At 42.0% G+C, this 25,919-nt stretch overlaps 1 long non-coding RNA gene across 1 annotated transcript; it reads right to left on the bottom strand.

Moving 5' to 3' along the window:
- Nucleotides 1-2,167: 2,167 nt before the first annotated feature.
- LOC116783149 lies at nt 2,168-15,778 on the bottom strand. The gene is made up of 4 exons (XR_004355494.1): nt 15,693-15,778; nt 14,621-14,730; nt 3,724-3,828; nt 2,168-2,341 (listed from the first exon to the last, which is right to left on the bottom strand). It is a non-coding gene; the product is annotated as an uncharacterized LOC116783149 (long non-coding RNA).
- Between the last annotated feature and the right edge of the window lie 10,141 nt (nt 15,779-25,919).

The raw sequence follows: 25,919 nt of genomic DNA, 5'->3' as shown, positions 1-25,919 counted from the left end.
CTATCAATGCGAAGGGGGGTTTGCTCAAAGCAGTTCACACACATGGCTCCCAGAGAGCCCGGTGCCACTGAAAGGTGTGTAAGCGCTTTCACTGCTGCCCTAACAGTGTGCTCAAATCAGCAAAGAGTAGTACCTCCTCAGCAGTCTGCCAAATACGAACACGGACTCAGAGATTTTTTCTTTTTCCTTCTTCATAGGCTCTGGACTCAGAGACTTATCACACTCCCACCTGTGGTGCCCGAGGACTGCATGCTTTTAAATTACACTCTTGGTAACCATGGTGAAATCCATGGTCCCATTTCTTATGAATAAAGACCTTCCCAAATATCTTCTAATGTGACTGTCCATGAGCAAAAACTTATCCTTTGACTTCTTTTCCTCCCTGCTCTCAGCTCTGATGCATACAAACACATTAAATGTTTTTCACATTGAAAAAAGAAAACAAAAAAAAACAAAAGAATGTTACTGATAGCGTCATGGGGTATGAAACTGCAGCCAGTGCAAGGAAGTCAGTCCATACAAAGCATTCACATATTCTTAGCTAAAATATCTGGGGTTTTTTCTCCAAGCATGTTCATTCTCAGGAATCTAGATTTTTCTGAACGTGCTTGTGTTCATTACAACTCTCAAATTTAGGGTTTGCTCTTGACTTACAATTTCCTTGCACAGGTCAAATAGTCAGCTCTAACAGCTTTACCACCAGTCTCTTACAGACACTCGGAGATTCCCTTTTAATTCTCCCTCATTTACGCAATTAGCATTCTGTTAATTAAACACGGGAAGTGCCTTTACTTTCTTCAGAAAAACACATTCCTGCTAAACCCTTGATTTATACATGTACTTCCACAGGCTGTTTCAATGGATTAGAGCTTGCACACAGGTTTTTTTCCTGGTTTGTATACGTTATTCTGAGGAAATCTTGCAGTATAACATCAGACTTGCTGTCTGCCATTTATACTGGAGTTTTGCCTAGCATAGTTTGACTGCTGAAATAATTAATAGTCTTTAGTAACCATGATTCCCTGCCTGTGAACTTCAAAGACAGGAGCAGTTTAATATTCTTTCAGTGATTTTAAATAGCAGACAGTTATTACAACATGATGATTTGGAAGTGAGGGACTGTCCAGGAACTATTAATTGAAGTTGGCTAGAGGGCTCCACCATATCTACCTCAAGTCAAGGTTTGTATGGGGAAAGGATTATATGATTTTTCTAATTTTCTCTCCATTTCCATCTGAACTCTATCAAATTCAAATTATTATATAATCCATCTTACATTTCAATGCATTACTGCGTGCTGTCCCAGAACCACCCAGTGAATAGTGACTTCCAGCTGAGAGCTCTGCCTTTCATCAGGCTTACACAACTCTGGTCTCACTTCCTGCTCAGCCTGAAGCAACACCATGATTTGTGCCTGTGTGCAAGCACGAAAGCATGATATTTCAAGTCCCTTCACAGGTCTTCAAACACTCTGAGAAACACCTCCAAGTATTTACTTTCTGTTCTTCTGCCTTTTCATTTCTGTGTCACATATTCAACAAATACAAATCAGATGTTGTGTATATAACATGAGAAACAGCAATTAGAACACCCCTCTATGGCTTCAGAAATGTGGGTATGAGTCTTTGCCCTGCTCTTGTGCCAAAATTTGCTGCTGCTCCATACAGATGCACATGACTTTCTCCTCCTCTGAGGCCAGGTGTCAAACAAACAAGACACCCATGTTGCCCAGGTTGTGGCACAGCGTAATAGAGGAGACTGTGCAGTTCCCAGGGTGTCCTGTGGGCCCAGCTCTGTGTGTACCAGCTTAGCACTGTAGGACCAGAGCCTGTAGGTTCCTGTGCCCCTTGGAAAATACCTCCAGGTTCACAATTTCAGTACTTATTGCACCACTAGTTATAAAATCCTGGTGAATCGAGACCACCACACCACTACATCAGTGAGTTGATGAAGGCTCTTCTATAGGCAAGCACAATATGGCACACTAGGTGTGTGTAAATAAACACTGGTGAATCCAAAAAGGAGTGAAACTTTACATGGTTTTCCCCATAACCAAATATATAATTCCATCCTTTCTGTCAAGACAGCTGATGTGACCCTCAGAATGGCATGAACTGCACAAGAAGTAAAAGCTATTCTCATTTGTAGACCAAGTTCCCAATGATTACAAGACTCAGAATTAAAGCCTTAATTTTCTTCTACATCCCATTGCTGCTCCTTGGCTGCAAGCTGGGCAATCTCCACACACTCATTGTCTCAAAACCTTCGCCTGGTTTTTGATGAGCCTCTTCTTCACAGCATCCCTGACAAGCACATAATCACTAATACGCCCAATCTGCACCTGGAAAGATTAAGCAATTTGATAAAAAAGATGCACACAATGTTCATAGCAGAAAGGCAGGGAGTTTAGGTATCTAGATTGCTAGACTATAGCCCAATCCATTGAGTCCACCATTGAGTTCATCTTCCTCTTAACTGCAACTGAGTTCACAGAAGCTCTGTGAGCATGGCTGTGACTCTCCCATAAGTTTCCCTGAACCCCTACAGCCGGGGGTACCTTACAGCAGAATCCCCAGGCACAATGCTGTCTGGTTTACAGAAGGTGGATCCTTAAACCTCTGTGATACCTGAGTCAAGTTAAGATTAGCAGCCCTTCTTGCCCATTATTAGGCTTGAACACAATCCGTTTGATTTTTCACAAGGACTGATAAAGCCAAGATATTACAAGAGAGAGATTTCATGGCAGTGTTTCTTCCAAGGCTGGGCATAACTTTATCCTAGCTTGACTAACCCACTTTCCAGTCCTTGCCTCAGTCATACCCAGTATGTAGATAAGGCCACGGGACTGCCAAGACATCCTTTATCTCCCTGCAAGGCAGGGCCTTGGCTGAGCTCTGAGCAACACAAGCTGGGCTTCCTGTGTTCTAAATTTCTGAGGATTTCTAGAGTACATAAAAATCCCTTTTTAAAAAACAATCAAATACACAAACAAACACACAACAACAAAACATAATAAAAACCTCAAAACAACCAAATAAACTAGAGAAGGTAGCTAAGAAGGTAGCTAAGGAGGTATATAGTTAATTAATAGACATATAGTTATCTAGCAATGCAAACTGTATAAAACTCTCTATATACACATCTGATGAAACTATTAGTGACCCAAATAGGCCAAGAAGCCTTTTGCAAGAAGCTCTCTATGTAGGTAAAGGAGTCTACATAAAATCATGTCCATATAAATGCATTAGTTGACTTTGACTCCCATATTATTCAGCAGACACGAAGACTACTGCAATTGTACAGCTGCCCATATCTGTTCTTCTGATCTACGTACATTTATACCTCAAACATGATGATTTATCTGAAGCTTAAGTTAGTTAGTCATCAGTTTATTAAGTTTTTCATTCAACTAAAGGAAAGGAATAACACCACATAACTCAGGTGATCAGGAAGAAAAACCTCAGCGGATAGTGTTTGATTTACAGCAAATCCAACAGCTGCAGTTTTTTAGACAAATGAGTCCCAGCACAATTACAAATAATGAAGGCACAAATACCACATTTTGAAGAAGAGGGGAGTAAAAAAGACAAAAGGAGTCTAAATTCATTAAAAATAGTACAGCCAGCCTTAGATTTAAAATGTAAGCATGCATGTTGTCACCAAAGCAACAGAATTTCCTTTTCTTACACTTTTCATAGGACTCAGCACCCAAGTTTTGCTTACCATATATTAACATATTCCATTCAGGCTTCTTCGTCTGGAAGATTTTTGCTACTTATGTTTCCAGTGCATTTGAGATAATCCCAAAGTTACATTTCTCTGAGATGTCTAAAAATAAAAATAAATACAACATCGTTACTTCATCTATTTACAGTGAAACCCAAAGGAAATATTTCAAATTTATCATTTATTGAAGAAAAAATGAAATTAAAAAAGCACAATATGCTTTTGGAAGTAAATTTTCAGCTCTTTTTTTTTTCCTAAGGATTCATTAAAGACATATCAAGAGGCTTTGAGAAGAGTTATAGGACTTTTCTTTTTTATACTGTTCAAAGTCGATTTTCTCTGTGTTCGCAATCGATTTAATATAGCCTTTAGGATTTTTGATGTACAGTTTTAATTCTCTAGAGAAAGCACGGCCATTTAAATAATCTAAATAGCACTAATATCTTTCTTTAGTCTTAGTTGCCTTTTTATCATTCATAAGAATTCAAATAAAATGTGCAAAATATGTAAAAGTATCTTGTCAGTCTTTACGACACTAGATACTATCTGTAACTCAGATGACAAAGACTGCTACACTGACTCCAAAGAGCAGACTTGGCCATGGTCAGACATTTCAGTTTAAGAAATCATACAGTAAGCCCCAGGAAAAAAGTTTCCTCCTGATCGCCAAGTCAGTTTGGCTGAGGGCTCAGATGTCCTTCTCAGTTTTGTTTTCCATTTATTCACAGATACCACTGTAAACAGCTTCATTGTCTGCACTCAAGTCCTTTTGAAATCCTGCTGAAGTTTCAGAATGAGTCACATTGCCTGACAATGAGGCCCCTCCACTTGCTGCTGCCAGGGCACAGCTAGTTAAAAAAGGGCAGATGTTGAACTGAACCACCTCTCCATCTCACTGACAGTCCCCTTGGCTTTGAGCGAACAAAAGGAGGATCTCCGAACAGGAGCTGAAGGTTTCACTTCAAAAGGTGTTAGAGATGTGATACAGAGGCACTATCTGATATCATTTCAGGGGAAAGTACTCTGAAATTATGGTGAAGTCATTACGATTTCAGTGCATGTGTCCTTTTTCCCCTAGCAGAAGAATCAAGATACTTCAAGCTCTTTAAGAAAAGAGACAGCAAAAGGTGAATGACAAAAGCTTGAGCAAAGGGTCAGTGGTGGGTCCCTGGGAATGATTACTTCTTTGAAATCCAGGCAGCAGGGGATGCAAGGTGTCAAAGGCTGTGCAATCACTTCTTCTGAGCATCTAATCACCAATGGGTCTGATCAGTGGAGAACATGGGGTGAGGAACCAGGAGAGATCACTGAGCAGAAGAATAAAATGTGAATCACACTGCTTTACACAGAAGGCCAAAAAAAAAATCCCCCAAAAATGCAACCTATAGAAATGTTGCTAAATGAGACAGGCAAAACAAAGAATTAATAAAACACCTAGGGGAAGGGTAAAGAAATAAAAATGGTAATAAATAAGATCTAAACACTTTTACCAAGTCTATGGGAGCTCACTCACTTCAGAGAATGGCTTCTCAGTGAATCTGTTTTCCCTGATGCCGCAGAGTCACCGTGGTAGGTAGGAAAGGATGGGTCAAAAGTCACCATCTGACCTTGAAAAATAAGAAAATGTCACAGAAAATGTCAATTACAAAATGTGGAAATGTCTTTTCAAAGAAGTGAGGAGGACAAGTGGGAGACACCTCACTAAAGCATGGTGTGTGTGATCACCCAGGGGCAGCCATGGTTTCACTCAGGTGAGGAACCCTTCGTCACTGGTAGTGATGTGTTCAGAGGTAAAGTGCTTCATTGACCAAGGGCACTGCAAAAACCATCACCCCTGCCAGCTCCTTGGTGTCTGCCCAAGACACACTGGGAGAATAGAAAGTGCACCTGAGCTTCAGCAACCTCAATGCAATTTTCAGCCCACTTCACACCTTAGCTCCACAATTCCACTGGTTTAAAGAACCACATTGTTCTATTCACCGGCACTGTAAAAGGCATGCTTTACACCCTGTCTACATTGCCACCTGCACAATGCCAACCAGCAAACACCTGTACCTGGCAGATGTGGGGGTGCACACCACTAAGGAACATCATTAGTTCCACTGAAGCACTGTGTGTTCCTATTTCCAGGAACAGGTTTCATGGATGGCAGATGCACTGGTACAATGCCATTGCATGATGAAGACAGGGAGATGATGGTGGCTCATGAGGAAGAGAGGTTACAGGTCCCTTCCCTGCCCCAGGTCAGGCTACAGCCTCTCGTGCTTCCGCTTTTTCATGAAGAATAGGCAGAAAATGGTAATTAAAAACATGCATAAGAATAGTTTTTCTAGTAGATTGGCATACCTGCAGTAAGGGGGGATTTGGGAAAGCCACATATGAACATGTATCTAAAAACATAAACTCCAGTCTTGTAGGGACTGAGAGTTACATTTCCAGAATTAAAATGGAAAAATGCAAATATGCAACTTCATTTAATGATGGTTACAGATTTTGCTCTACATTCGTACATAAACCTGGATAACTGCAAGACATCATTATTTGCATTGTTAAAGGCTTTATTAAAGGCTGAACCTGTTGAAGTTCAGAAAGAAAGCCCCATATAATAGGACAGATATTTATCTCTGGATTGCTCTTACCTTACCAAGTTTCAGCAAATGCACTGATCTGTAAAGGTACCCAGTGGTTAATTAGATGTTTAGCAACAAAGTATTTAGGCAGTACTGTTGTTCCTTCCCATTTACAAGTCACACATTTGTTTCACAGTGTTTTCACTACTTATATGACCACTAAAGTGATATATTCAGGATAATGAGTTTTCTAGTGGTTTTGAAATGTTATTTAAATGCTGATTTCAGAAGTACTGTTCATAACCTCTGTTAGGTCTGCCGAGAAAGCACAATTTCCAAGAGATTTATATTAGCATAAGTCTGTGGAGCTTTGTTGAACCATTACATTCAGAGCAAAAATTTGCCACTCATCTGACTAGATAGCCACAAACCACTGACCTAGCTAAAAAGTGACCTGCAGCACAATAAACTGACAGGCACAAAAAAGTACCTCAGTAACCCTAAATCCCTTTAAGGTTCTTTTACTCCTATTTACCATCACTGTTCTTAGAGTTTGGAGGAAATTCTCCACACCTAGTTTGGTTTCAACTCAACTCAAAAGTACTTCTGCAAATGGAGTTTGTTATTCAGCAAGCCTGCTCCTGCATGGCAGCAAGGGGGAATGGATGAATCTTTGCTTCTGGTGTTTTAAAAAGCCAAGTTGTGTAGCCAAGTATTTGGCTGCGCTGCTGGGTGACATCATGTAAGCTGCACCATCTTTCTCTGCCTCAGATTCTCACCCACTTGGAAATATATAGATAAAACACTTTGAAATTCTCTAGCCAAAATCCTTGAAATGGGTAGGTCTTACTTTTCTAAGACATTAAGACCTGTGCACATGCAGTGTGGCCAGAGCAAGGAGCAGTGCAACAGGTCATATCCTGGCTCTGACACTCACTTCCTCTGTGGCTCAGCTTTGCCTTCATTTCCTATCTCTGGTGTGGTATTCATCGTGCATTTGGTATTTAGCCCTGATGTGCCTTCTACCAGAATACTGTAGCTAAATCTTGCTGTCTGACATGTAAGAAAGACTCTGAATCACTGAATCACAGAGGGGTTGAGACTGGAAGGGACCTCTGGAACTCATCTGGTCCAACCCCTGCCCCACTCAAGCAGGGCCACCTACAGCCAGTTACCCAGGACCACATTCAGATAGGTTCTGAATATCCCCAAGGAAGGAGACTCCACCACCTTTCTGGGCAACCTGTGCCTGTGCTCAGTTAGCTTCAGAGGAAAAATGTGTTTCCTAATGTTCAGAGGGAGCCTCCTGTGTTTCTGATGGTACCCATTGCCTCTCATCTTGTCACTGGACACCATTAAGAGCCTGGTTCTGTCCTTTTTGCACTCTCCCTTCAGGTATTTGTACTAATTGATAAGTTCTTCCCAAAGCCTTCTCTTCTCAGAGTTGAACAGGTCCAGCTCTTTCAGCCTTTCCTCATACGAAAGGTGCTCCAGCAGCTTATTCATTTTGGTGGCTCTTTGCTTGACTTGCTCCAGTAGCTCCATCTCTCTCTTGTGCTGGGGAGCCCAGAACTGAATGAACATCTATGAATAACTAAGAAAAAGAGACTTCAGGAGTCTACTGGTTATTTTCCCAAGAAGAAAGTTAAGGAAGAAACTTGATCACAATTTTTAGGGTCCAAGACAGGGAACACAATGTAATTTAAGTGCTTGTCACCAGACAAGAGTGCAACAAGGCCAAATGACCCAATTTGAAAGGGGGCAGAAGAGAAATGAAGTGCAGTGCAATTAGTTGTTTAACAATGGCAGCAATTAGCTGTTGGAAAATTTACCAAGCATTCGGGCTGATTCTCTGTATCTGGTGATTAAATCAAGATCAGATTTTTTGTCTCCTTTGAAGTCTTGTTCCAGTTCTTATAAAAATTCCTCTGGCCTGTGTGATGCAGTAAGTCAAACAAAAATGATCACAACAGTCCCTTCTGGCTCTATCATCTATTCTTTTATACGAGATGACATTTGCTGTTCTGATGATTAGGCAATTAACATTGTAAAATACCAGAAAATTCCTAAAATTCCGCAGTACCGAATGCCTTGAGTCAGTCTTTGCCTCAATCTCAGAACAAAACTCTGAACATAAAACACCACTGCACTTGTCTCTAAAACAAGCCAGAAACCAGACAAAGAATAATTTGGGAGTTTACATGACAGTTTGCTGTACACAACCTATCTCAGCTCTGTGCTAATCAGCAGCAGTACCTGTATACCAAACAGAGACTGATAAAATCTCCATACTGCTGACCATGATCAAGTGTGGCAGCCAGATTTGATTATAAAAAACTGAAGCATCTCTAAAGGAAAAGTGTTAAGGAGTTCTTTATCCTAGCAAAACTGCTCAGAGTGAAAAGGCCTGCATTTACCCTGGAGAGGATTCCTTTAAAAACAGTCTTTGAATATAGCTAGGAGCTAGAATACATTGACTAGCAGAGGTCAGGTTGCTACAGCAATTATGTGGATTCTAGAGCCAGTCTGCCAGATGTACCAAGGAAGAGCAACTTTTCTGAAATAGCCTTGATAATGGGTTTCTGAGGGAGGCAGCCTCTTGAAAGCAAAGTGTTCTGATGCCATTTACTAAGGTGTACCACAGAAAGACGGGAAGGCATTAGAAAAGAAAACATAACATATGTTAATCATCTGCAATTCAATCACTTTTCTGTATAGCTAGGAAATGAATAATTTTGTGTAATGCTGAGCACAAGGCTGTGACTCTTTGTAGATAGTCCTTGAACTGAAACAATAAAGAAAGCAACATGCTGTTTGTCATTCTACTGCAGCCCTCATGAGAGTCAAAATAAGCTTTAGGAGAGATCATGTCTAATTTTCAGACTTGACTGCTGTAAAAAGAGCAAAGAGCCTGAAGAATTTCCCTATGGATGAATCATCCATAGTAAATTCATGTTATTTCTCGGGCCAGACCCAATGTCCAACCCTGATCCAGAACCATAGCATTGTGGGAAGGTTTGGGTGTCACATAACTGTGGATGGAGATGTGCTCATCAAGAATACGCCATCTCCTAAGTAGACACCAAAATAAGCAGTTCCAGAGAGCACATGGATTTATTTTACAGACATGGAGTATAACTTTCCCAAAGCCATGGGAAATCCCATGTATAAAGCTTGTATCTTTCCTGCTATGGGATGATAGAAGGGAGTGGGGGCCAAACATCTACTCCTATTTGCAAACCATCTCTGTTGACACTCCCAGCCGATACAGATAGGCTCCACTGGCTTCTCATGAACTGGGCTGCTGGAGGACTCACAAGCTACTCAGGAGGATACCACGTAAACCTATGAACAGATTTTTAGCTCTTTTATTTGGTACATATCAACACTCACAAAGGGTGGAGGCACTGGTGTAAAAAACCGCTGCCAAGGACAGCTCTCCCCACCTCAGCCAAGGCTGGAGCTATATCCCTTTCGTGACAGGCATCATTTTAGCTCATTTACCACAGTTGAAAAACTTTAAAAAATATGTAAAAAGGTGAGAAATTTAAACTTAAACTGTGTTTGTTTTTAAGCTGAGCAAATAGCAATATTATTTACTGTGTCCCCAAATCCCTGTTAATCAGCACACAGACAGCTGAATCTAAGTCTTTTCTCTTTACACACACTATCAACTCCTCTCTCTTGGTCTTGGCATCATTTGCGATGCCTACTCCATTACACCTGCTGGAAATTTTTGAAAAGGAAAGTTTGAAAAAGACAGAAATTCAAAACCAAAATTTCAGTAATATACCTTCCTCAATAGAGTAATGAGGGAAGCTCACATGGATATATTATAAAAATGTAAATAGAAGAGGTTCTTGGTTTGGCAGAAATTCCATCACTGAGTCTGCATATAAATGCAGGAGTTCTGAAACCAGCCTGGTGTGTGTATGCACATATGCATATCAGCTGAAAAAAATCATCTGTGCCTCCCTGCCTTCTCAAAGCAGAGCTGGCCCTTGATACATGGCCACCACACATCATCCCCCAAACAGGGAGCCAACGTGGCAGAGGAGAGTCCAGATTCGTCCTGGCAAGTGGAAGAAATGCTCCAAAAGAGAGAAGGATACAGCAGGAACGAACATGCAAAGCGTGACACAGAGGCAGAAGGACATCAGCTGGGGAGGAGCTGCTGGGTGGCAGCTCAGCAGAGTGTGGGCTGGGGCTCACGCAGCTCACAAGCACAGCATGAGCCCATGGTGTCTGTCTGGTACAAGAAAGGTGTGCAGTATACAAAGATATATAAGCACAATGACATAATTTTTTTCTTCGGTTTCTGTCAGACTCCAGTATGCACTGCTGGAAAGCACTGGCCTGAAGGTAAATAAGAGACCAACCGGGCACAACACAGGAGAACACCACAAGTGGTCTTGAAAACACATCCTCCAACTGCAGGTCACTAGCTGTTTTCCCTTAGAAAGAAAACACTTAGGGGTAGAGGACGAAGAGGTGACAGCAGCCTTGAGTTCATGAAGGCAGCAAAGAAAGGAGCAGTCAGTTCTCCATGTCTGCAGGAGATCAGACGAAAGGAATCAGATTTAAATTATGCAAGAAAAATAGCTAGATAAGCAACTTGAAAACTGCGAGAGGAAGTCTTTAATACAAATACCCCTGAGTTCAAGACCAGGTTGTATGGGACTTTTAGCAATCTGGTCCAGTGAAAGGTGTCCTGTCTAGGAGGATAGAACCAGATGATCTTTAATGTCCCTTTCAACTCAAACTGTTTATGTTTCTATGAAGAACATTCCACCCTAAGGCTAGCTACAATATATTGCAGCAAATACAACATTCAGAAAGCACAGACATTGTAAAATACATATACATAAACATAGAAAATACCAATAAGTTATATGATAGTTACGTAAAGCATCAACTGATGTCCAGAAAAGGCACTTGGCTCAAATCTCAACTGCAGTGTTATTTTTGTGAGGATCAGAGGTCAAATTCACAAGCTAGAAAGGACATTAAGATACACTTAGTTCATTTTCAGGGGGAATCAGATGCAAAACTCTTTCCACTTAAAATCTCACATCCTTTCCCCCTCTGATTTTCCTTTTCCTCTCTAGTAGGCTTTGTCTATGAATGCTGAAAGTGTTGAGACAGTACCTAAAATATTCTGAGGTGCACACACTCCTACTAGATACAGGTAAATGAGAGTGCCCAGTATACTTGCAGAAGACCTGTGACACATGAGGAAATAGTTGTGTCAAACCAAGACCCTCTCTCAATTTCTGCAGCGAGTGTTGGCTCACATCCAGTTCAGAGTAGCTAAAAGTCATTTCTCTCTGATGTTGTTTAAAAACCTAAATGCAATGAAATACTGATCTGAGTCCATTTCCCCATGACCAAAAGTGTCAAAAAGCCACCACCAGAGATGGATCTAATTGGCAGTCCCAGTAAGGAAGAGAGGAAATGAATAGTGAGACACAATACCCTGCCCCCTGTGGCACTTGTTACAAAACTTTCTACAGCAGTTGCTCCAACTTTTGGGGCACTGAATTTAATTTCTTTCCCATACACATCCAAACCCCACATGTGCTTGTGTGATTAACCAGACACCTCACCGACATGTTCTGCCTCTTTCTCCCTCCTGACTTTTGCTGCCAATGGAGAGTTGCCATTGTATGAAAAGTCACACTCTCGATCTGTATTCTTGACTGATTATATTCAACTTCAAATGCTTGACCCCATGCCAGACTTGTGGCCATTTTGACCTCGAAACTGCCATGGCTGCATTTCAATATATTTATCCTTTTCACTATGTACAGAAGCATATGACTCAACTGAACACAGAGTTACAGGGTCAAATGTCATCAGTTCTGCAGCTGAAACCTTACCTTCCCACAACTTGCTCCTATTACAGTGTAACAAACACAGAATCAAATCCTAAGCACTGGAAGTTTGACTTGATAGCATGACCATAAAATCAGATCATTCAGGCTAACCAGGCTCACTCAAGACCTTTGTGTAAATTTTTGTCACACATGACACTGAGAACCTCATGGCAAGCTAGTCCAAAAGGCACAGGTAAGTATAGCTGTAGGTAGTCCTGTAGTCAAGTCACCAGCCTAGTAAACCTAGTTTAGATTAAGTGCCACACTAGACTCCCCCTGGGAAAATGGGCAAGTCCCATTGACTGCAAGGAGGTAAGCATCTCACTGTTTTCCCTTCCCTTCCAGGCTTCACTTTACCTGGAAATTTAATTACCTGGAAATTTAATTACCACTTTGCCTGGAAATTTAAATTACCCCACTCCAGGCACTTCAGAGGGCAAATCTGTTTAAAAAAGATACAAGACTGATGAGAGATGATGATTGGGTACCACCAACAGCTAGAAAAGTATTATCTTATTTCCGGTGGTTATCTACAGCTCTCCATAAATGTATGCCGCCCCGCATATCTGTGCTAAAACAAGTAGTGCATATTTCCCTTCAAGAGCTTTCAGGAAGAAATAGCTTCTTTTACAGCATCTCTCGTTGGGTGGTTTCTGGAGCCTTCCCAGTAGTAGTAACAAAAAAAAAAAATCACAACAGGCACATTTTCATCACTAATTCTTCCCCTAAGGTATTCAGAAGTATTATTCTGCTGATCCGCACAGTTGAGTTTATTTCCTCATTCCCCTTTCCTCTTCACACTCTTTCCCTGTCCTCTCTACTTTTTTCTACTTCCTCACCTCTTTTATATTTTCTTCCTCCTTTTTACCTTCTGCTCTATAATTAATGGTGGTCTGCAGGTAAAATAAGTCAAAGTAGCAAATTTTATGTTTCAACCTGAGGACAAGAAGATTGGTCACTCTCATCTGCTCTGAAAATGACTTTGAAAATTTTTGGTCTCACTGCCAAAATTGCCCTTTGTATGAAAAGAAGCATAAAAAGGAACAGCAGCAAGAATTGGCAAAGAGCAAGTAATAGAGGGTCACTGGTAACATGTTACTTCTGGGTTCTGATGTGAACTTTCCCACCATCCAGAGCTGGAAGAGGACAAGACACATGGTACAGAAAAAATTTAGGCTCTGCAATACCATTTGGCTAAATAAAACCCCCAGACTTTATACTGTTAAACTTACCCTTTACACATCCTTTCAAAGCAAAAAAGAGACACCTTGCACTCACAAGATCATTCCTGGCAAGAGAAAGAGTGAGAAACTTGTCCAAGAATATGTCTTTGGAGGTTTGCCCAGGAAGGGCCTGGGTGGCCATTTTAGACACGCTTGTTGTTAAAGGAAATGCCAATCCTCCCATCCGAGAGGGGAAACAGCAGCAGGTCTCTTTATTGGCAAACACCAGTCCAAGACCAGGAAGATGCCTGGACAGGGAAAAGACTAAGTAAATAGTTCCTGGACAACCCATTAATAGAAATACATTCTCAAATCCTGCTCAGATAGTTTCAAGTAAACGTATTTTTAGTAAGAACTATTTGTACAGATAATTAATAAACTACAAGAAGGTCAAATACAGGTTTCTGTAAAGTCAATTCTATTACTAAACTATATAATAACATCAATACTTTGCACCATGCATTAAGTTCTGCACAAGAAGGGGGAAATTATATAGGCTACCATCAGATTCCTCTCTGATTCCTCCTCATTTTTTGTAATATATTATTGGGAAACAATGTCCTTTTTTTGTCATGTAGAGAGATTCTCATTTTGCTTTTCTAATTCCTTGTTATTACTGCAGACAGGACAGTTTTGCATGACAGCAATAACTGATGATGTGTAATGCAGCAACTGGTTCCAAAAATTTGACTTCTCTGTTTACATCCCTGGCTTTAAAAGTCCCATAGTAATTGAAAAAAATAATAAAAACCCCAAACTAAATTACCATATTGAAAACTTCCACGTAATCCTATTTATGCAGAAAGGTTTTTCTTACAGCATTTTGCAGAGTTCCTTCCCAGTTGCTAATATTTTAATAAAATACCTTTATTATTATGGAGTGCACTGGGAATCAGATCTGGAACTTGTCTAACTGCAGCTTAGCTGGGGGCAGGAAATACTCCACTAAGAACCTTTGTAGCTCTGGTCTTTTTACTATTTCTTTCCCTTTCAAAGTGTGTTGATTAATTTCAAGTCTTGCACCTGCTTTGATAACCCATTTTACTGATTATATTTTCTTTACCCCTGCTAGAGAGGAATCTGGAGCTTTACACTCCTCACTGACAACTCTTCCATCAAGAATGCTTTAAGAGATGAGCACTTTCCTTGGCAGCAAAAAAGCAAACCATGATGTGTTATACACAGAATGCTGCCTCAAAAAAAAAAAATAAATAAAAGAACTCACCTCATATTTTATCCAGCATCTTCTGAGTCTCATCAGAGGAAATTAAAAATTAAATTGGCTTCTTGAGAGGATAGATCAGACACCTTAAAGAACAGCTGCAATTTGTGTTTCTGAGAAATGAAAATTGAAAAGCAGACTAAAGTGGATATTGGATGATTTATTAACCTCCTTTCTCCATTCTTTCTGAATGTCAGTACATTCAGCAGATTATCGATAGGACCGTTTTTAACATACGATTTTCAAAATGAAATCAAACAGACAACTCCCTGTCCCTCTTCCTTCCCACCTCACACAGAGCACAAGGCTGTTCAAAGGACCTTGTAGCTCCTGTTTGCACAGCAGGAGGCATGGAGCCTGCAAACATACCCCGCAAATCTCCTAGCCCTGAAGTGCAATGGGCACTAACTGCTGTAGGTATTAGTGCTGTTTGTGCCACACGCTTGAGAGCCTTTGTGAGCCTGTCCAAACACACGAGGCTTGTTCATGAGCAAAAATATTGAATGTTACTCCTTGACGTTTTGTTGTTTTAGCAATCTAACCCCATGGAAACTATATCAAGATCTATAAAGCCATTCAGATACTAATCGTAGCAGATATGAATCACTATGTCAGTTAACGCGAGGTGCATAAATCGCTGGCAATGTGGATTTATGCCACCAGGATGTAATTCACCAATATCAGCTCTTATATTTGATTAGAAATGTGGAATTTGAGAAGAACAGACTTACAAAGCTGGTTGCAATTTGAGTTGTGACCTTAACAAAAAAGTCAGAGACTGAAGCTCACAATCTGTCTGTGTGCTTAAGTAAGAGTTTCACGTTCACCCTGCTCAGATTAATTGCTTCTTTAACCTGCAAATGCTGACACACGTGCGCAGCTGTGCACACTAATAGGAGGACAGCAGCCGAGGCTCTATCAAGTTTCATTAAATCCTGCATGCTTAATTGTCTTCATCGCTGGAAACCATCATTTTATTTAATGGTTTAAATACAACGGAAATGCCTTAATCTCATTTAAGTATTAAAGACATTTACAAGCAAACAGAAATAATTTTAAGAGAAACATATATTACATAGCTTCATGAACTTTGTTGTCTGGTGCAGGTAGAAGATTTTTTCTGCTCATCCCCCATGTCTGTAGCCAAAGCAGAGTCAGAGCCTGTGATAAAAAGTTTTTTGATTCATTCAGCTTAGCCTGGTGACACTGGCATGCCAGGTCAAGTGCACTGTAGTTGCCTGTAATTGCAGATATTAATGTAGCTTTGAAAGGGATTCAAAAATTACTTTAAATGTCCACGCTGGCTAGAAACTCATTTTGTCCTCATATAAACATGCCAGATCATCCAAAAAATAATTAGGTACTAGGGTCAAAATACACAGATAACACTTGAGCTCTTTTATGGCTTATACCCGTGCCAGGCTTCTCTCTCCTTGGCTCATTATCTTGTTTGTCCCCTCTCATTTGACAGGGGAGCCCACTGAATATCAGAGCACTGCATCTGCATGCTGATGCTGCCAGCCTTTCTGTTACAAAACCCAGTCTGCAGAAGCACACTAGAACTGGTAGCATTGGGAATAAACAACAATCCCCCACTGAAGCTTTAAAAGCAAGACATTAGGTCCCAGCCTTGGAAACATGCCAGATTTGGATACCCTCCCTTCATAATAATCCCCTTGAGTGGGTAGATTTTGCCTGTCAGAGATCTGCTGAATGTTAAAATACAGGTGGCGGCATCTTTCCCCATGCACCCCTCCACTCTGCCTCTGCTAGTGTCTTTGCTCTGATACTGCCCTCAGTGATCCCATGGGTCCCATCCTTCTGCCTAAGTCTCCTCTCAAGATCCTCCCTTTACGAATAAAACAGGTAAAACGAACACAGACCATGCTGGCAGCAGGTGCTGAGGGGCCTGGGCTAAACTCCATCTTCCCAAGGACACCCTGCAGGATTACAGCATCTCTTTAATCTGACTGCATGTCTCTGCAGACAGTTGGCCTCATCGCTGGAGCACCGGCCCAGCTCACCCAAGGAGGGGGAATGAAGGGACATGTTAGATTTGGGCTTCTTTCCCCACTCTGGCTCTGCTGGCCACCAGCCACACACATATGGAGAGCATAAACTTACATCTGCTAAAATCCCTCTTCAAGACAAGAGAACTTCTAAGACAGCCCAGAAATTTCACTTGTCAGCATGAATATGTGTGTTTTTCCAGAGAAACCAGGTAAGTCACTTCAGCAAATGCTCTGTAGAAAGTCCCTGAGGCATCGCCATGCCACGTGTCAGCCCTCCATTGCGTCTTCCCAGTGCCAGCCTTTCTCTGCAGGAAGACTTGAGAATGGAGCTGTTCTATTTCTCCCTACTGTTAGTCAAACTTTGAAGCACCCAACCGACACTAGTCTATCAGCCTTACAGTTATTTAAAGACAGCCTGTCAGTTTATTATTAACAGCAGCAATTACATTATAGCAGCTAAAAGAGACAACTGAGATTGGGAACATACTGCAGCTGGGGTTAGAGATCTGCTCAGGCCTAGTTTGTGCTAGAAGAGGCTTTCAAGTGTGATTATATGAGCAAAGCCTTCTTGCTGAGACCCATGATACATCGTCCCATGGTACATGGCATAGATATGAGCTCACTCTGCCAGATGCCCATCTATAAGCTGAACGGCCGCAGAGCCCAACTTAGCTAATACACCCTTCCTCTCAACACTATTTATTGCCTCAGGTTTAGTGAGACACTATCATCTATCCATGTCACTTCTGGTCATTTCAGAGCTTGAGGCAGAACATGATGACATTCATTTTTGGCACATCATTCAGGCAATACCACTCCCTCATTTCCATAGGAAAAACACCGCTTCCCAAAGAGAATGTAAATAACCAGCAGAAAGTCATGCTTTATTTTTGCCCATATAGCTGCATCTAAACTAGGAGTTTACATCAGCATGAAAGCATTAATAAAATTGCTCGTCTAACCAACACTATTTTACTGTCAGCAACTCCAAATATAGGTCTGAGCCACTGGGAGAGAATCATCTTCCTAAGTAGGCACTAAAGAGTTTGTGCTTTAAATGCTTTCTGGTAGAAGGGAAACTGAGGCAGAAAGGAATTGAAAGACTCCCCCAAGGTCATACAATAAATTTATGCAAAACATGACCCTACCTGCATTTTAGTCCATGGCACAGATGCCATGGAGGTAGCAATTTAATAAGCTACGAGCCCCATCTGTTCATTATTGTCTCAACTGGAGATTGTCATCCCCAAAGCTGAGCCACATTAATTGATTATATGAATGCTCCTGCTTTAACCCAATGCAAAGGCAGTCAATTTAATTTGAATCCTTGTTGGAGAAGATTTCAATTTGCTGGCTGACTTTATTCTGAGGCAGACGAGGAGCACTCACGGAAGTTTCATTGCCCATTCCCACTACGTCTGACAGAGAGCATCTGTCCACATTTTACCTCTCTGGCAATTTTTAAATCAAAACAAATAAAATGCAAAATGAGAAAAAAGGAGACTTTTCTTCTGGTACTACCCAGACCTCTGAGCTTAACAGAATTTCAGCTAGCAGAATTTCCCAAAACTAATAGCATTTCTTCAGTCTTAAGCTTTCCCTGTTCAGAAGTTTCTCTAGTTTGCTTTCCAGAATCATGTATTTTCACTTCCTCTCCATATTTAATTCTGGTAAATAAAAGAGAACACAGTTCATATTTTTCTTCCAACTACCAGTGTTGGGCACCAGTAGTAGGGTCACAGAAGCTACAGGGGTGAAAAAAAGCTTTAAAAAACTCTCCCTACATATCACATCCACTCTTCTTGACATTTTTAGTCATAAAAACTTCACTAGTGGTATGAGAGGCTGCTAAATTTTTCTCTCTTACCCTTTTCTTTCATTTTTATTAGTGGTTACATTTTGATTACATTATGCCTGACAAAGACCAGCTGCCTCCACAAGTAACTGTATTATCTTCAGAGGCAGCCACAAGTAAAAGCATGATGTATGTAAAGGAGTCATAACATTTACTGCCTTTTTTTATAAACTGCATGGGAAATCAATTCACATGCACCCTTCTAGTGTTAAAATGACAGACTTGCAAGTCCTCCCTGTGCACTTTGTTCGCAGTAAAAAACCTACATCCATCGAGCAATACGCTTACCCTCCAAAACCACCCTTCCCCTCTTCTGTCCGTAAAAACAAGATCACTTTTTGAACATATGAGAATCCACTAAAGAAAGAGAGTTTTTTTTGTTAAAAGCCAGCATTAATTTTCAGATCTTTGTCCTAACAGTTACACAGTTACAGCCCTGGTTTGTTTGCACTGGGGGTATTTTGCTCTTATTCTTGAGAAAAGTGAGGGAAAAAACTAACACAAATTCCATCTCACAAACCAAAAGATATGAGCATAGACACATCAGGTGTTTTACTCAACTGCAGTGACTTTACCCCATGTGCAACAGTAAATAAACTAAGCAGATGTTCACAGGCAACTGAACAAGGTGGTTTGAAGATACCCAAATTACCGCAAACAGCCCATTTCTCTTTTTCTTTCACCTTCTACCCCATCACTTGACCGTAATGGCGCTTTTGCTGTTCATCACTCTCTCTCCCCATCAATTTTCATTGCCCTCCACAGCTTCTTTATCACTTTTCTTGTCAAACCTACAACTACCTTTAGTTCAGATGTTTGCCATAAATTCTGGCAGTAGACATCTAACCCATGAAGAATATAAATAAATTGGCTAGTTTGAAGAGGCACTAGGTAATAATGTATTTTTTCATATCCACAGATAGACCTAATATCTTCACATATCTGTTGGAAAATTGACACAGCACTAATGCCCTTACTCTGTCCGTCCACTCTGCATTATTTTAAGAAGCAAGCATGTTCTGGTGCAGTAGACAAGGACCAAAACACCACACAATTTAAAGCAGTCACCAGCAAAGAAAAATTTTCAGCCATTTCCTTTTTACACACTCTGCAGGATATTTTACTATAAACTGTCATTTAAAAAAAAAATTATTTTAACTCTAAGTTTTGCTAAAAGGCAGTGAATGCTTGTGAACAGAACTATTTCCATTTTCAAAGATTGAAAAAGATAATTTTTTCTTCCAGAAAATGTAACATCAAAGGCATTGCCTCCTTTTTTTTGCAATTTTGTGGTGGTCTTTTTTCTTTCTGTGGGTTTTTCAGGGGCGGTTATTTTTTCGTTTTTACACTGATGTAACAGCATTGACTTTAGTGGGAGGTGAGGTTTACTCCAGTAGAAACAGTAGCAAAAAATCAATCTCTTTGTGCAGACATGTCTATTCCTAAAGCCAAAATGTGTGACTGGGAGCAGGCTCCAACACAGTGCTCCATGAGCCATGTACTCTTTCACCACGGTGTTGCAGCACAGCTAAACTGGTGGCTCATTCCCAGCTCTGCTTCATCTATCCAGACTGGAAAAATGCAACCTAGGCCCACACCATGTGTAAAACAATATTCATGATGAGCAAGTCTGGCCTCATGAGAGATCCAAATTTATCTGACGTACCCAGGACATTTCATTTCTCCCATAAGTTGAAATTCCTGATGTTTTGAGGCAAAACCTGTTTTGTTTAAAGACTCCACAGCCACAATCCTGCCACTCTCATCAACAGCAAGACAGTGTTATTTTCAGTTACAAGCTGAAAGCACAGCCTCAGTTAACAATAGGAGATAAATAAATCTCTAACTGCTGAAAAATCTGGAGAAACATGACCCAAGTAACACCTCAACTCCTAGAAGCCAAATAAACAGGTTTTTTTTCAAAAATGTTTCAGCTACCAATTTTTTTTATTCTTTTTTGAGGGGCACAGGGAAGAAATGGGAGAATGGAGGGGGATGCTCAGCTCATTTACTGGCACTGTGGTACTCCTAGGACAGAGAAAAAGAAAACTCCTAAAAATACACCAGCTGAAGGACAGGGTAGAGTCAGACACACAGTTACCCTGACCAAAAAAAATGGGTAAGGCAATTCCTGGCTGCCAGAGAGACTTCCCACCAGGGCAGGAGACCTGTGAGAGCACCAGCCCTGTCCCCCACATCCTTCATAGCCCCTGTCCTCCAGCAAGGGTTCCCAGTCCATGTAGTTACGCCCAGAGCTGCTGTCATCACCTCTGCACAGCAAGGGACAGTTGCTCTGGTGGCAGCAGGAAAGCTGCTTCCCCAAAGGTGTGCAACAAAGCCCAGCTGATCTAGAGAGATAGGCAGACTCATCGGTGGGCTTACCAAGTCCAAGTGCTCTGTGCTCAGACTGGGGGGGAACAAAACAACAGTTGATCAGTGGCACACGAGCCATTTCAGGAACTAGGCTGCCTGTTTCGGACAACCAAGGTCACCTTCACCACACCCTCTGTCGTCTTGCTTAGGCAAACTTCTCCTGGTGTTACATTTTAGGCATCCCACAGTTTTTACATTCCCTGTGTCACAGACTAGCAGCTGCCACTTTTGTCTACATACAAACCTCTGCTTTCTGCTCCATTATCAGGCACCTGCCGCTACCATTGCCTGACTTAAAGGCTGCCTGGTGCTGGCTGCATCTGTAATGCAGTCACTTGTGATGAATTGTGATGTCACAAGTGCTAGATTGCAGAATCACTAAAGGAATTGGGATGATAAAGGGAGGAGAATACCTGTATTTACACACAAATGTCTTCATAATCAGCAGGACCAGGAACGGAAATAGAATTAGGCAGAAAAACAGAATTAGCATTATTTGGTGTTAACTGGAAGAAACATGATGCTTTTAAACACTGAGGACATGTGGTGTTTCCCAGAAAAGGATATTATGTGGTGACACGCTGGAGGCAGGGTGGGCAAAGCAAGAAAAGGGAGAGCTGAAAAGCAGGTCGAGCTCTGGAGGCAGAAACATAGGCAGAAAGAGCATTGCTTTCTGCAATGAGGCTTTTACTTTGAGGAGAAGTAAGGAAAATAGAAAGTATCTCAACAGACAAAGATTATTGAATTTTGTTTGTTTATTCCAGAGAGGGATGAAACTCAAAGCTCAACAGACCAGGTCAGCAAGTTTCCTCTCTTCCCACAGTGGTCTCCTGGAAAGGACACCAGCCTGGGGAGCTGCACCTAAACTTCATTTTCTGCCACATACTTTTTCCCCTTCCACCTCTTGCTTTCATCCTTTAGAGTAGGATGTCCATGAGACAGAGGTGACGACTTCATGTTGTCAGACATGTGACCAATCTCACCAGCTTCTGTCATGCAGGCACTGCCAAAAGGCATTCCCGCTGGAATTTTTTAAATCCACGCCTGACTGGCATCCATCATTCACAGCTCTGTGCTTCCTCCCGCACATCTGCCTTCAGCTCTCACAGTGCTGCAGCTTCTGATCGCAGGATCCTTGCTTTTGAAGGCAGCTTGGGGTGGACTGCCTCCTTTTGGCTCTCTGGGAATACAAAATAATGACATGTTTGTTACTTTTGTGAACAGGAACCATTCAAAAGACACAGTTCTCCTGACAGCTCCTGGAGAAATGATGCCCCAGTGGCAGGAATCTCTTAAAAGCCTAGGCTCCTCCTGATGCCCATCTATGATTCTTAGCATTATTAGGAGGTGTTCACAGCCATTTCAGGAATGGTAGGCTCCAGATTTTCAATCTGCAGAAAAAACACAACTTGGCATTGGGCACTATCCTCTCTTCAGGCTGTAGAATTGGATTAAAAAAACCCCAACATCCTGTCTGATGGAGGAAAGTTTTCCAGGAGTGAAGAGGTTCTTTTGAACAGCAGCTTCATGATTCCTAGCTTCAGGGGTATCACAGCACTAGCTGAAAGAAACAACTTTCAAAAGACCACCTAGCATTAGGCACTTGGCTAAGTATCTTGACACAGCTCTGCTAACAGTTATGTTTATGCATTTCTCTACATAGCCAGTGGCATGCAGGATTTAGGGGTTCTGCCTTCTTTTTTCTACTCTGCTATGGATGCCCTGTGCTACTTGAGAAGGTCAGTTTATTTGCATGTAGCTCATTTACTTTTATTTTGGAAGTGAAGACAGTACTTTTCTGCCCCTAGAACACTGGTACAGCAGCTGTGAAGTTGCTGGTAAAAAAGCGCTGTAGAAGTAATAAACTACTGCTACCAGATTTGAAGGTTTTCAAGAATCCTTCTCTACAGCCTCCCAGCCTAATTTTGCATTTTGAAAATCAATTTTATAATTGATTTCTGAACTTTCCAACTTGAAACAACAGAGAGTTGGTTTTCAGAAAGAGGTGACGCTCATTCATCCCTCTGCTGAAACCAAAGATGTTGCACTAAATCAATCACAAATGCTTAGCACTACCAAAGGGTAGTAGCATGCTCCCACAGCTCCAAGTTACTTGGAAAGCTTAAATCTTTTCTAGTCAACCAAGTGATGACTAAATCAACCTCATCCTCCACCTCCAGTGTTTCCAGCCCCAGAATTTTCACAGTAAGGGACAACTGAAATGAACTGCGTGGGGAAGGAAAGAGCAGCTGGGCAGGAAGACCATCCTTCCCTTGTTCATCCAGCAAGTGCTCATCACAGCCTGTCAGCACTGATCCTGCTTTGCAGGGGTGGAAAAACATACCCCGATGTGGACAAGAGCAGCCGCTCGGCTGAGTCCTGCAGGAGCACAGCCCTCTCTCCGTGCTGCCAGCCCCGTTCCCCTCCCCACGATATTCAGGTCAAAAACAGAGCGATGAGCCGGATTTGGAGACTGCCAAAGCAAAGGGCCAGGTTCGGAGGCTGCCAGGCCATTCAGCAGAGGAAGCTGGGGCTCAATGTCCTCACTGTTCCCGCTGCCACCCAAAATGCCTCCCAGGGTAGCCCGGCCTCGGCACCAAGGCAGGGCAGCGGCCGCACTGCGGCCCTGAGGCAGCGTCTTTGCTGTCGTTTAAATGGGGAAGGGGACAGGAGAAGGAAGGGAGAGGCAGAGCAGCGGGAATGGGGGGAACGGCGAGCAGAGAGAAGCTGCAGACCGCGATGAGATACAGAGCCGGCTGCCTACGCCGGGGCTGCACTGGCACCCAGCGGCGGTGGCGGGGCGAGCGCCGGGATCCCAGGAAGACTTCGGCTGGGATACGCTGCCCATAGCCAGGGTAGCCCCCTTCGGAACAACTACGAGACCTGGGAATTTCTGTTACTTTTTAAGGGGAAAAAAACCTCAAACACCAGCAGCCCCGCCCCGCCCCACTCCAAAACAACAACAACAAAAAAAACAACAAACCAACCACGGGGTTCCAAACCATATTCCATCTGTCCCTCAAGCATGCTTGTGCAAGCCACAAAATGGGAAGTTCCTAGAGAAAGGACACATGCATTTCACTCTTTGTACTGCACCAGACTTACTCACACTGTGTTATTTTCACTGAGGCCGAAGGAGAAGCTTAGCCTCGCTGGTGAAAACTTGGCACCTCTATGGGTGCCCACTGAAAGAAATGTTTTCAGATGCACATACCTGTTTTTCAAAAGACTGAGAATAAATCTGTCTTTTTACAAGATAAGAAACATTTCACATTTTGTTTCAAAGAGACAAAGTTAAATAGTTCTGCACAGCAAGGGCAATGTTTCAATCAGAGCCCCGGTAATAGATGCTCTATGCTGAACAGCCTTATGCAGCAACGACAATATAATCAATTGATGGATGAGTTAAACTCTTTTAGGACTCAGTCAAAACCCACTTCTGTATAGTGGCATATGTGTGTCCATTTTCCAGATAGGCTGCATCCATCAGTAATACCAAGGGAAGGGATAGGGAAAGACTTCTGAAACCATGAAAGACAGTTTGAATGCATCAAGCTTTTCTTTGCTTTTTGACTGTGCTTAATTTTTCCCGCCCTATCCAGTACAGCCATTCACCTTACAGAAGTATTTTGTGATATGGAGAAATTGCGTACGAGGAAATAGGACTATGGGAATGAAATTATAACCATACACCAGATGCACCTGGACCTGGTTTTTTGATGAGGCCAGAAGAAATCATACAATTTCCTCTCCTTCTTGCTATGATTTTTCCAATTTATCTTAAAATTCTCGTCTGTCTCATTTGAAACCCACCCAGGACTGGAAATGAATGGGTTATACTAACACAGAGACAATCTCTTCTAGCTAAAACCAGAAGTCAGTCATTTTAGCAGTACCCTGATACATTTGGCAGGCAGTGTAAATTTGGGAATTAGACTAAACAAGTTCTGAACCTCATTTTTTCCACACCAAATTAAACATCTTGAGTTTTCCCCACCACTGCCCAGTGCTGCAGTTGGCTACATAATTGCCTCTTCCTAATGGTCTGAAGTTCTGCACATCTTGTCATTTGTATGGGTTCGTGATATGGATACAAGGATTAGCAAGGATTTAGGATTTATATCTCATTTGAAAGATGAGTAATTTACCACTTCATGTCTTCCACCAGTGAGCAAGTTAAGCAAAGCACAACGTACTACAGTGCCTTGTGAACATCACAAGAGAAAGGTCTAGAGAACAGTTGGGTTTTACAACTTGACCTCAAAATCATTGTATCTAGACTTGGTGAACAGAGAACTGAGGTGAATCCCAGAGTTTAGGAGGCTACACTGAGAACAGCTTCCACCCTTGCATGCTGAGGAAAGGACCACTGAGAAGTAAAAATATACCTGGAAGCAGCAGGAAACCTCCCATACCCTGTGGGAGCAACGCCTCCTACACTCCCTCCCTCAGATGTTGGGGCAGGAGCAAGGAATACTCCCTTTTGTGCTTCTGTTTGCTTCATCCAGCTTGAAATTTAGCTGCAGCAGCCCCATGAAATCTCTAGCTGAGACAGTAATACAACAAGAGAGGCAATTTCTCAAGCAGGCTGAAATTTCAGCCACCACCATTCTCCCACACATCTGAACTCCCTTCTCTCATTTATTTTTTCGTTCCTCTTTCAAGCGCTGTGACAAGTCAGCTCCTTGTTTTTAGTGCTTCAATTACGCCCTCAGAGCACTTGAACTGCTGAGCCCTCCCAACAAAATCAGGATAATGAATAATGTTCCTCGTTTTCTTCTGTGTAACTGTTTCCCTCTCCCAGGCTTGCAGCATGACTGGAGAGGCACAAGCTCTGACAGCTGAACAAATCCCACACCATCACACAGGACAGGCACAGCAGTGTACCCTGGCAGCCTTCTCTAACACTGCAGCCTTTTTCTTCCGTGTTGGAAGGGCTTTATCTGTGAAACTAGCCATGGAGGACCCAGCCCTACTTGAGAAGCAGGACTGCAAAGGAGTCCTATGGTACAGAGATGCCCGGCACAGAAAAAAGAGGTTCTCCTCCCCTTGGTTCTCTCTA

Source organism: Chiroxiphia lanceolata, chromosome 2, assembly GCF_009829145.1.
Source record: "Chiroxiphia lanceolata isolate bChiLan1 chromosome 2, bChiLan1.pri, whole genome shotgun sequence".
Classification (NCBI taxonomy): Eukaryota; Metazoa; Chordata; class Aves; order Passeriformes; family Pipridae; genus Chiroxiphia; species Chiroxiphia lanceolata.
This window is presented reverse-complemented; position numbering and strand designations above follow the sequence as displayed.